This window comes from Zootoca vivipara, chromosome 12 (genome assembly GCF_965207765.1).
Source record: "Zootoca vivipara chromosome 12, rZooViv2.hap1.1, whole genome shotgun sequence".
Lineage (NCBI taxonomy): Eukaryota > Metazoa > Chordata > Lepidosauria > Squamata > Lacertidae > Zootoca > Zootoca vivipara.
The window spans coordinates 26,194,508-26,205,894 of record NC_142595.1 but is presented as its reverse complement, the minus strand read 5'-3'; the positions used below and the strand labels follow the sequence as shown (position 1 = coordinate 26,205,894).

The window sequence follows — 11,387 nt, the reverse complement described above, 5'->3', positions numbered from 1 at the left end:
CTCCCCCCCTATTGCTCCCCATAGCCTTTCTGTATTCCTTCATGCACTCGAGGGTTTTATTCTATTTCCTCTTCTTTTATACAAAAGAGAGTCCTCTTCCAGCACAACCATGGCCAGGTACCTTTTAAAGTTCAGGGCTGTACCTGAGACTATCCCTTGTGTCCACAGTATAGGGAGTTCTGCCTCTAAGAATCCCTTTCTGTAAAAGTTTGCCCCTTCCCTGAGGTAACTTTACGACGCCCTGGGTCTGTCTGCCTGGCTCGCCCTCTTGGTGCACCCCAAAGATACAAACTAACAGTTCCACTCTTGAAGGAAATGTTGTCTTTTTAATGGGTGTCCTCATGAATGAGTTTCATGTACCTTGGCTGGAAAATAACACAGACGATTTTCTGATTGGCACTTTAACACTGGACATGGACATTTTATTTCTCAAGAACGTAATGGTTGCTTTAAGGTATTCTTGTTGTACAAGCTTAGTTTCAACGGTAATAACCTTGTTTCTCATGTACTAGATAACCTAATGACTACCTAACCTAAACCTACTCTCCTAGATCTTCTTTACAACCACCCTCACCCTCCCGCTCCCCCAGCACCCTCTCAACTCACAAAACGGCTGCCCCTTCTCTTTAAACATTCAACCATTCCCCTCCCCTCATGCAATGTCCAGTCAGTCAATACGGAGTCTGAGTTAACCCTCGATGGGTCGGGTTGATAAGGCTATAACAAACAGCGTAAAAACGTCACGCATGTATATGTCTTCCATACCCTTTTCCTCTGTCCACTAAACCCCTCTCCCTATCTGAAAAGGAAGCATTTGCTGTGTACAAGGCTGGCTCCCCCAAAGTATGGAAGCACGTTTAGCGCTCAGCTCTTTGAACCTAAGTGATGGGTTCTGCAAGTTGCACTGGGAAGTCCTCTCTTGTTATACCCCAAAGCATAAGAAATGCCGTGCTGGATCAGACCAAAGGCGGATCTTGCCCAGCATCCTGTTTTTACCAGGGACAATCTTGATGCCTGCAGAAGTTCACTAGCAGGACATAAAGATATGTCCTCAGCGTTTGGTCTTCAGAGACTTGGGTCCCTTCTGCCCTTTACATATAAAGCTGTATCATACCACTTGGAGCAGTCATGGCTTCCCCACAATGATGCTGGGAAGTGTCGTTGGTTAAGGGTGTTGAGAGCTGCTAAGAGATCCTCTCGGGATCATGGCTTGCTCCTCCACAATGAGCCACAATTATTAGCCAACCTTAAGCCATGGTTTGTGGTTGGCTTGCCTTTCTAGGGAGTAACAAACAAACAAACCACAGTCCCTGGTTTGGATGCAATGAGAAACCAAGGCTTTGTTTATCCATCTTGTGCAAAGGGAGGAATGAGGCGGGGGAGCAATTGGGCGGTGCGCACCAGCATGTTGCACATTCACAACAGACCAAAATTAGCTGGAAAGACCGTGTTCTGTCATGATCTGTGAACACCCAAGAGATGTGCATGTGCTCAGAAGGCATTTTCTGTTATTGCATGTTCCAGAGCTGAGCCCCAGCACTGCTGGTTGGGTCTGGGGTCAAACCCCCCTCTCAGGTGAAGGCAATACCTGTGCCTCACCCCTGCCCCCAAGCTACAAATGGTGCCCAGGCAGGATCTAGACTTTGGATATGAATTTTCCTCTCTGCTGTTCCTCCTCTTTCTCCAGGCCTTTGATCTCCATATGTTTTGACATCAAACACGTGCCAGGTTTCTAGGACAGCGTGAGAGCCTCTGGGATGTATACAGTATAAACAAGAGAAATAGGAGTTGGGGGTTGGTGCTGGAGATGGGGGGTGGGAGGGAGAGAGAGGCAATCTATGCCATTTGTTTACTGATAAATTTATTGCTTGCTTAGTTGTTTGCAGATAAAACTTCACCAGAGGCAAATGGGAGAGTGCCAGCAACTCCCTGAGGAGGAGGAGGAGTGGGGCGGAGATAAAAAAAATCTCAGCAAGGGGATGGGATATTCCACTTGTGGAGAAGTGACAAGGGCTGCTACACACAATTGCCTCCACACATTGCGTGAAGGAATGAACGGCTTGCAGGTCCTTGAAGCCTAGTCCATGTTGCTGCCACATCCCCGGAATGAATGCACATGGGAGCCCTCCACACATGCATCTGTGCATGCAGAGATCTCTTGCTAATGAATGTCGGAACAGATGTTTGCCAGGGGGCGGAGGTGTTGGTGTGTAGGGATGGTGGTAGGTGGAGCAACCTCACGTGCTCCCCACGGCCTCCTCCATGTATTCATTCAATGTGTGAAGGCGGTTAAGTAGGACCCACCCTCCGTCTCAGAGTTTAACACTTATGACAGAAAGAGAAATAGGCCCCTTCTACACTGTACATTTAAAGCAGTGTCATGCCAGTCATGGCTTCCCTCAAATAATCCTGGGAACTGTAGTTTAAGGGTACTGAGAGTTGCTAGGAGACCCCTATTCCCCTCATAGAGAAACCGTTCTCAGAGTGCTTTGATTATCAATTCTCCTCCTTGGGGAACTCTGGGAATTTTAGAATATCATTGTTCTGTTTAAGAAACCATTGATAATTTCCCAAGGAACCCCATTACTTCCCCTTTTAGACCAGAAACAGGACCCTCTAATTGTTCTCAGCCATCTCCTAGCCCTCCTTCCAGATTCCACTTTTGGGTCCGGAGGGCCTGGTCTTCTCTCTCATCCCCTGGCCACACAGCCCTTAAACTCAGGGAATGTACAGCACCTCAGCCTTAGAGTTGCCAATTGACCAGAAAAAAACAAAATGGCGGGTGCTGGCCCATTGCCAGGTTTGAAGTAACGTTCAACTGCTGTCCTTCACCTCAGGCGGCAAAGTGTATTGGACCAGCGCCAGCCAAAGGCTGCAAGGCTTTTGTCTCTCGGTTTCCAACAAAACCGCTGGGACCCCACCTCTTGGCTCTACCATTTGACTTGCTTAGTTTCCCTGCAGGAAGCAATAATAATAATAATAATAATAATAATAATTAATTCAAGAGTTTAATCATTCAAGCTTAAATGCTGAGGAGCTAAGCAATGCCCTTTTACCTCAAGGCACATCAGAGGCTGGGCAGCATATACAGATAATGATAATTAATCCAGTTGTATATGCTGAATTCAGGGCCTTCTCCATATTTTGTCTTTGCTGAGTCCGTGATGTACCTCCTGCATTTTCTTAGATCAGGGGCAGGGAAGTTACCCTTCAGCTGGTGTTGGTCTCTCAGCTCCCATCATCACTGACCACAGGCCACGCTGGCTGGTTCTGATGGCAATTGGGCCATACCTTCCCCCTGCAACAGGAGTAGGGAGACCCAGGTTCAAATCCTGTTTCATTGATGAAGCTCACTGAGTGACACTGGGCCAGTCAGTATCTTTGAGCCTACCTTCAAGGGTTGTATGTAAGCATGTAGGCTTATCTTGTGCTCCTTTGAGAAAAGGAAACACACACACACACACACAAATGGTTGAACAAATTAATTGAGGGTGATATATCAATGACATTTAGAACTAAAAATGGAACAAACAAGTTGCATTCTACACAGAGCAGGACTCATTGAAATGAATGAACCAAAGTTAATCATGTAGAGTGGGTCTACTCTGAGCAGTACTATCATTGAATACCACCCTCTGTGTTTCAGGCAGGATTCGTTTGATGGCCAAATCCTGGGGACAGATTATTTCTGGCATGCTGTGACGAGCCAGTGGCATCTGGCTGGCCACAGAGATGCAGTGCCAAACCAGGTATCTGTCTGAACCCATGGGAAGCACCCCTTGTGATCAATTATGTGATCTAGTCCTGGTTATAGCTATTCACTGCTTCCTGTACCTGAACTATTTGGGGAGACATTTGTCACCTTGAATTAAACCCTGGGCATTCAGACCATGATTCCTCTGGGCGATTCCTCCAGCCAATGGGTTCCATCCTCTCTTCCTGCCCATTTTCACAACAACCCCCACCCTTTTTAAAATTGTTTGCTGTAAACCCTGATTTCGTATTCAGATAACATTCCATATTGTGGATATTTCCTTCCCTCACCCCTCACTTTGAACTCATTATAGGGGGAAAGTACGCAACAAGTTACAGTATAGTGAAGAGTACAAAGGAGCTATTTCTGAATAATAAAACTGGCGAGGCTCCCAGTTCAGCTCCCCAAACAAACGTCCCAAGTTAGCTCATCAAAACCCCAGAAGGGTTTTTTTTATTGGAGGCAGAGAGGGTCTCAGCTCCAGAAGCAAAGCCTGGGAACTGAATAAACTAATAATAAAGATGACTGTGCCCTTGAGCATGCACAGAGTACCCCTACGTCACCACTAAATAACCACAGCCAACCCTACAAAGTTAGGGATTACATAGGAGCAAGATTTCAAGGTTGGGGGTTGAGGATTTTAAGAAGGTTCGAACATCAGCAAATCTGTTTTGAAATTAGTCTACATCACCTTGATGCTGGGACTTGCTCGTGCTTTTGTTACAAACTTAGTAAGTGAACTCGTGCAAAAATCAGGATGTAGTGGGGGGTTTGGGTGTGTATGTGCGTGCAGGGATAAGGAGCACTATTATGGTAGGAGGAGAGGAATGGATAGAAGTCATTAAGCAACCAAACAGACAAGAAAATGAGCACCGGATCTGTTTGCAGATACTATGTATTGTGTACGTGGTTTCAGGTACCACATACCTTCACAGAACAATTATTTTCACATGCACGGCACAGCAGAAGGCAGAATTACTTTTCCTATTCATCTGGCAACTGGAGCACAAAAACATTCGTTTTGCCCAAATGCAATCATAGGAAAGTTGTTAGCTGCCAAAGCCAGCATATATGACTCATGCCCCACCGAGTCTCCTCTCTCCTTGGCCCTTTGCTGAACCTTCTTAGTCAGAGCGACTGCGTAGGAAGAAGAGCTGTAGAATGGATGCTTAGCACACCATCAGCATCCCAGAACTAGTAACACCCTGTTTTAAGATGAGTTTCTCTCAAGGTCCCTCATCCCTGGGGCCCAAAGTGACTCTTTTAGATTAAACCAGCTTCTCTGCTTCACTTCTCCTGATTGCAGGGAATCTGTTCCAGAAGGGGATCTTGCCCTGGTGCAGGATTCCACCAGGGGCCAAGGGTTCCTTACATGATGCCAGCTGCCACTCCATTGCAATCTTCTCTACCGAAGAAAACCTAGAACTGGAATGCACTTCCTTCTGGAATAGGACACAGTGAAATGTAATGGGGAGAGGGGGGAAGCTTTAAGCAATGTTTTCCCAACTCAGATTTTCTTTAAAAATGAATTTAGGATTCTCCTAATCAGAATTTTAGTGCTGAGTCATGGGTTTAGCTTTCATAGTGGGAGTAGAGAATTATCAACATTCATAACAGACCCTCTGAGGGTCCCTATTTTCCAGGTACATTCCTGGATTTACAGAAGCAGGAATGTCCTGGAATGTCCCGCTTATCCTTAGGACATCAGAGAAATGTTGGAGGGTATGTCATAAGCTGATAGGAAATGTAGCTGTTCTCAAATTCATGGACTGATATGTTGAATGGTAGTCCAGGAATGGAGGGGCAGGAGAAATTAAATTTTGTTGGCATTTTAATGGGAAGCTACCCTAATCCACACTTCTCGGCCAATATGCAAAACCAAACCACAGCTCCCCTTTAAAATTTACACTTCTTCAAAGTTCCCCAACCCACCAATGTCTACAAAAATGCATTTACAGTCATACCTTCAATCCCAAAGGCCTTAGTACTTGGACGTTTTGGCTCCCGAACACCACAAACCCAGAAGTGAGTGTTCCGGTTTGTGAACATTCTTTAGAACCCGAACATCTGACGGGGCTTCCATTGTTCCTGATTGGTTGCAGGAGCTTCCTGCAGCCAATCAGAAGCCGCGCTTTGGTTCCCAAACGTTTTGGAAGTCAAACGGACTTCTAGAACAGATTTCGTTCGACTTCCAAGGTACGGCTGTATTAAGGCAGGGGTGGGGCTGAAACCACCCCACCCCACCCCCCATCCCTGTAGTAGGTGAAAGTGTGCATGGCACAGCAAGGCACCTATCATGATAAGTAATACCCACAAAATCAATAGAGAAACATTCTTGCAGAAATGTACTTCAGGCAAAGCTCCATTAAAAAAAAAGTGTTTATAAGGAGAACTGTGCACTAACATGTTGATGAATTTTCTGGAGGATTTCTCCCCCCCATACAGATTGCAGACCCTCCTAAGTGTCCCTATTTTCTAGTGACTTCCCTGATTTAGAGAAGCCGTCCCTGTTTCTGATCTGATGCTGGAATGTCCTGCTTTTCCTTAGAACGTCCCTATTTTCATCAGAGAAATGTTGGAGGGTATGCAGTTATCTGACCCCCGAGCCATCTGAAGGCAATCCTGTATAGGGATTTTTTTGTAATGTTTTATTGTGCTTTAATATATGTTGGTAGCTGCCCAGAGTGGCTGGGGCAACCCAGTAAGAAGTCTGGGGTATAAATAGTAAAATTATCAGTGTGGGGGGTGGGGTGGGAGGACTGAGCTCTGTGTGTGTGCTCCACACTGACCCTCTTATGGTAGCCCACTGACCTCACATGTGATGGAGGACACTGTCTCATCATGGGGAGGGTTCAACTTCCAGTGCGCTCTCTTTCCACACATGGGACACGGGTGTATTGTCCTTGGCGTCAGGCAGCAAAATATCTTGAGCCAGCCTTGACTTGATGGGCAACTTCAAGTCTCCTGCTCACCCTTCTTAGCTTCTTTCTTTATATGCCAGACCTGAACCCGGACAGGGGCGTAGCGTTTTTGGGGGCGGGCCGCCCTGGGTGCCACCCTGGAGGGGGGGGGGTGACACTTGGTGCGCCCCTCGCCTCGCCGAGCAGGTGAGCGAGCAAGCTGCGGAGCGAGGCTTTTTACTGGGCGGGAGGGCAACGGCGCCTCCCAAGCCACCTGGTAAAAAAACTTGCTCCATGGCTTGGTCGCGGTTTGCCGGCGGTGCCGCTCCAGCAGAGGATCACGGTGCTGGAGCGCCACTGCCGGCAACCTGCTATGCAGCGCGCATGTGCAGTGTCACTACGTAGCAACGCATGCGTCGTACGTAGCGACACTGCCCATGCACGCTGTGTAGCGGGTTGCCGCTCTGGGTGCCTACGCCATCGAACCCGGACTGCCCTTCCAATAGAAGATAGTGTTCTACAGATTGCCGCTTGGGCTCTCCAGGGTTTAAGAGCAAAGGCCTTCTGAAAGATGCAGAGGACTGGACACATGCCAAGAATGTGGTTTGCCACTGAGCTATGGCATCCCCCGTACCTCCCGCAGACCTGCTCTATGAAGTACAGGTGCAATTTGCCTGTCTCCGGAACCTGACACCTGAGCTCTTGAACACGCCGGGCGAGTTCACTTTTATGATGCTGGCTGTGACGCTGCCAAAACAATCACACAATTGGGAATCGTCCGGCAAGAGGTGAGCAGCAGGCAACAATTCCACCCCCACAGCCCTTTCCCTCTTTTCTTTCTGGTAGTGATTGTCTGACTCGGAGGATTTACATAATGATACATTTATAACACTTCTCCGTAATACGGAAATGGTTCCAGCATGGTTGTGCAAGAGCCAAAAGAATTCTTCCTGCCTTATTGCGTCAGAACTCATTTCCCCCACTGACCTCCTACACACTCCAGGCAACTGTGTGTTTGATATGCAACAGTCATTAATACCAACACTGCCTCCGAAGTTAACCCATTGTGAGGCCAGCTCTCAGGAAGACACACTTTCAGGTGGTGGAATTGGAAGGCTTTTAATTGCCCGAAAGAGAGCTATGTGTAGTAAATTGGATTTTGAAGGGGAAATGGGGAGTCCCTGGTTTGAGGGGGGCCATAGTGGGTCCCTTCCTCTCTTTCTCGGGTCCCGGGAAAAACTTATTTGGGTGGGGTGGCTGTCGTCCTAGATCAGGCATCCCCAAACTGCGGCCCTCCAGATGTTTTGACCTACAACTCCCATGATCCCTAGCTAACAGGACCAGTGGTCAGGGAAGATGGGAATTGTAGTCCAAAACATCTGGAGGGCCAAAGTTTGGGGATGCCTGTCCTAGATGCAATGCCAGGTGAGGAGCATTGTGGGAAACTGGACCAGCTCCCTGGGGCCACTCAGAGCACAGGGCCAGAATTTTAGGCATTCCAGGGAGAGCACCAGCAGTGGGTCTTGCCTGGGCCCTGGTAATGGTCCAAGGATGCCAGGTGACAGCACCAATCCTGTATCACTGTCACAAATCTGCTAGGAGACCTTGGGCAAGCCGCCATCTGATCAGCCTCAGACACCCTTTCTACAATGTGAGAAGAACAAAGTCGACCTACTTTGTGGGGCTCTTGCGCCACAATGAGGGAGGCAAAGGGCTTTGAACATTTGATATGAGCTGCAGAAGTCTAATTATGATTCCCAGGACTAGTTCTGTCATTAGGATGGGTGGGGTGTTTGTGCGTGGATGGGGAGGACGTCTGCCAGAGCCTGGTCCGTGAAGGCTGGGCTGGGCTGTCCATTATCAGGACTCCAGGACAAGCTTTGCCCTTCCCTATAAAGGCATACGATGCCATGATTGCTAAGCAGTTTGAGGATAAAATACTCCGTATCTATCTTGACTCCAGATGCTGCTGTTTCTACAGATAAGTCCAGACCACTGGTTGCAACCAGAGCACCATCTAGTTTTATGTTTATGGCCACAGATTCCCCATCCCTGGATGCTGTGGAAGGCCAGTGGTCTGAGAAGGTGGATTAAGTGCTTGGAGAAGGTGTGGCCCAACCACATCTTTGGCTCACCTTGGCTTTTGTTTTTAGCAAGGTGCCTGGGTCCAGGTAAGTGCCTCACTGTGAAAGGGGCCAGTCCCGACTGCCTTGAAAAAGGTGGCTGTGTGAGGCCACTCCCTGGGTGGACTTCAGAGATTCTAACAGCTACCAGACAGTTACAGAATATCACCTTCTTGGGCAAGGCAATTGGGTGAATTGGTTGTCCTTCAACTTCAGGCCTGGTTTTGGCACAGTGCCTTGGCCAACCTATGGATGGAGGAGTGTGATCCTGCTAACTCTCCTGGCGCTACCTCTCTCTCTGTAGGTTTCACTATCATCATAGTCATGGTATCCCTGGGGAGAGAGTCTGCCCTCTTATGGAACTTTCTCCCTATGGAAGCTCACCAGCTGCCTATGTCAAGCACCAAGGACTCTCCATCACCAAGGAAAGAGACCTCTCACCCCAGAAGGCTTTTGCCACTGTGCTTTTCCCCTTCCAGTTTTTTTAATATAAATAATAATAATAATTTTGCATCTGCTTTTGGTATTTTCTTTCTACATTTACATGTATAAACCGTCCTGAGAATTGCACATCGGAGGGAGGCATTAAAAACAAACAAATCTGATAAATGAATGTCGAAAAAGTGCTGAATTTTGTTTTTTCCCAGTGAAGTGACCAAGCATACAGAAGGAAGTATTGGGGTTCGCTTCACGACACACCACTGAAGTGGGTGCTAAATCTGCCCCCTGGTGACACCAGCCATTGTAAACCAGCCTGTTTCAGGCTGCAACGCCCCATTCTGCCTGTTTTCTGTATCTTGGTCACACCAGAGTGTGACGGATTGCTGGATACCCTAGAATTGTGCTTGCTTTTAAGCAAGCCGCATGTAAATTCCCACCAGCGGTTCCCTTTCTAAAAGGGGGGTGTTCTGGAGTCCAAGCCTGCCAGGAAGACATTTCAGTTGACCTGAAAACAGCGAGAGCTGGCTGTGATAAATCAGCAGTGAAGGTAATGTGCCCTGCTCATGCCTAGAATCAGGGGCAGGCAACCTAAGGCCCGTGGGCTGGATGTGGTCCAATCGCCTTCTCAATCCGGCCTGCGGATGGTCCGGGAATCAGTGTGTTTTTACATGAGTAGAATGTGTATTTTTATTTAAAACGCATCTCTGGGTTATTTGTGGGGCCTGCCTGGTGTTTTTACATGAGTATAATGTGTGCTTTTGTTTAAAATGCATCTCTGGGTTATTTGTGGGGCATAGGAATTTGTTCATTCCCCCCCCCCCAAAAAAATATAGTCCGGCCCACCGCATGGTCTGGGGGACAGTGGACCGGCCCACGGCTGAAAAAGGTTGCTGACCCCTGCAAGCATTCACCCTTGCTATCGCTTAACATAGTCTGAGGAGGGAGGCTCACTCTGCATTCAGAAAGAAAGGCAATGCAACATCGATGGAGTCCACATTTTATTCAAACAATGTTTTGAGAAGATTCTGCTGTTTGTGTGTACACAAAGCTCCCTCAGTTATCCTGTGGCAATAGAGACTTTCCCCCTTCTGCACTGTTCCAGAAAGAGAGACCCTTTCTAACCAGCCTCTCTAACCAACCTATACAGTATCAGAAAATACAGAATGCTGGGTTAAAAAGTTAAGATTAAGGTTAAAAAGTAAATATATCCTATAATTTGAGAATTATAGGATATATTTACATAGGATTGAGGGGAAGCAGTACCAGAGTATATTAACTAAAGAACCTGAGATGGAGATAAGTAGAAGTCTACCATGGGAGGAGGAGATATAGGGGAAGAAATAAAGGTGTATGATTAAAAGGGAAATTGGGAACATAGCTGATAACTATAGGTTCATTTATTGGTTAAATTTATATGTTTAAATGTATTTTGATTATTTTGATTTTGGGTACGAATGTATGTCTGAACATATGGTTTTTGTTTTTTGCTTGTTTGTGTTTGCTTTATTATTATTATTATTATTTGAATTTGTATGTTATTATTTTGTATATTATATTATTATTTATTTATGATTTTGTATTATTGTATTGTATGAATTTGTTATTATTTTTATATTATTGTTTGTTTGGTGTGTTTGCGAATGTATTTTAATTTGAATTCTAATAAAGTTTATTTTATTATTATTATTATTATTAAAAAGCGGATCGGAAACCACAGTTTATCCTGTCACACAGTTTGCACCAGCAGCCAATGGAATATTATTGTTTTATTTTGCAATCGGTTTAAGCAGAAATTATTTTGCTCTTCCTGACTGCAATTACATTTACAAACATATGCAAGCAATTATTCTTTTATCTCCCTCCCTCCTTCCCTCTCTCCCTCCCTCCTTCCCTCTCTCTGAATGATTTCATTTAATAGTGATAGTTTGTTGATTGTTCAAAATGTATAGATAAGGGTCTAAAATTTATCCAACACTGCCCAATGAATCTTAGTTCCAAACAGGCAATTTTACCTTACTTTGGGGTTTATCACCCAGGTTGTTTTTACCTGCCTGGGCTTTTTCATGCTTCCTTCTCTGCTCTTTTGGACTATACACCCATGTCTCTCTTTAATGAAGTTGTGGGCTACTCTTTAAGTAAGGAAATGTGTCCTGGGTCCTTGGCACCCAT

General features: G+C 46.3%; 1 long non-coding RNA gene across 1 annotated transcript; it reads left to right on the top strand.

Annotated features, from left to right (window-relative positions):
- Nucleotides 1–7,185: 7,185 nt before the first annotated feature.
- Nucleotides 7,186–10,641, top strand: LOC148683838 (uncharacterized). The gene is made up of 3 exons (XR_015946577.1): nucleotides 7,186–7,442; nucleotides 8,636–8,825; nucleotides 9,082–10,641. It is a non-coding gene; the product is annotated as an uncharacterized LOC148683838 (long non-coding RNA).
- The last annotated feature ends 746 nt before the right edge of the window (nucleotides 10,642–11,387 follow it).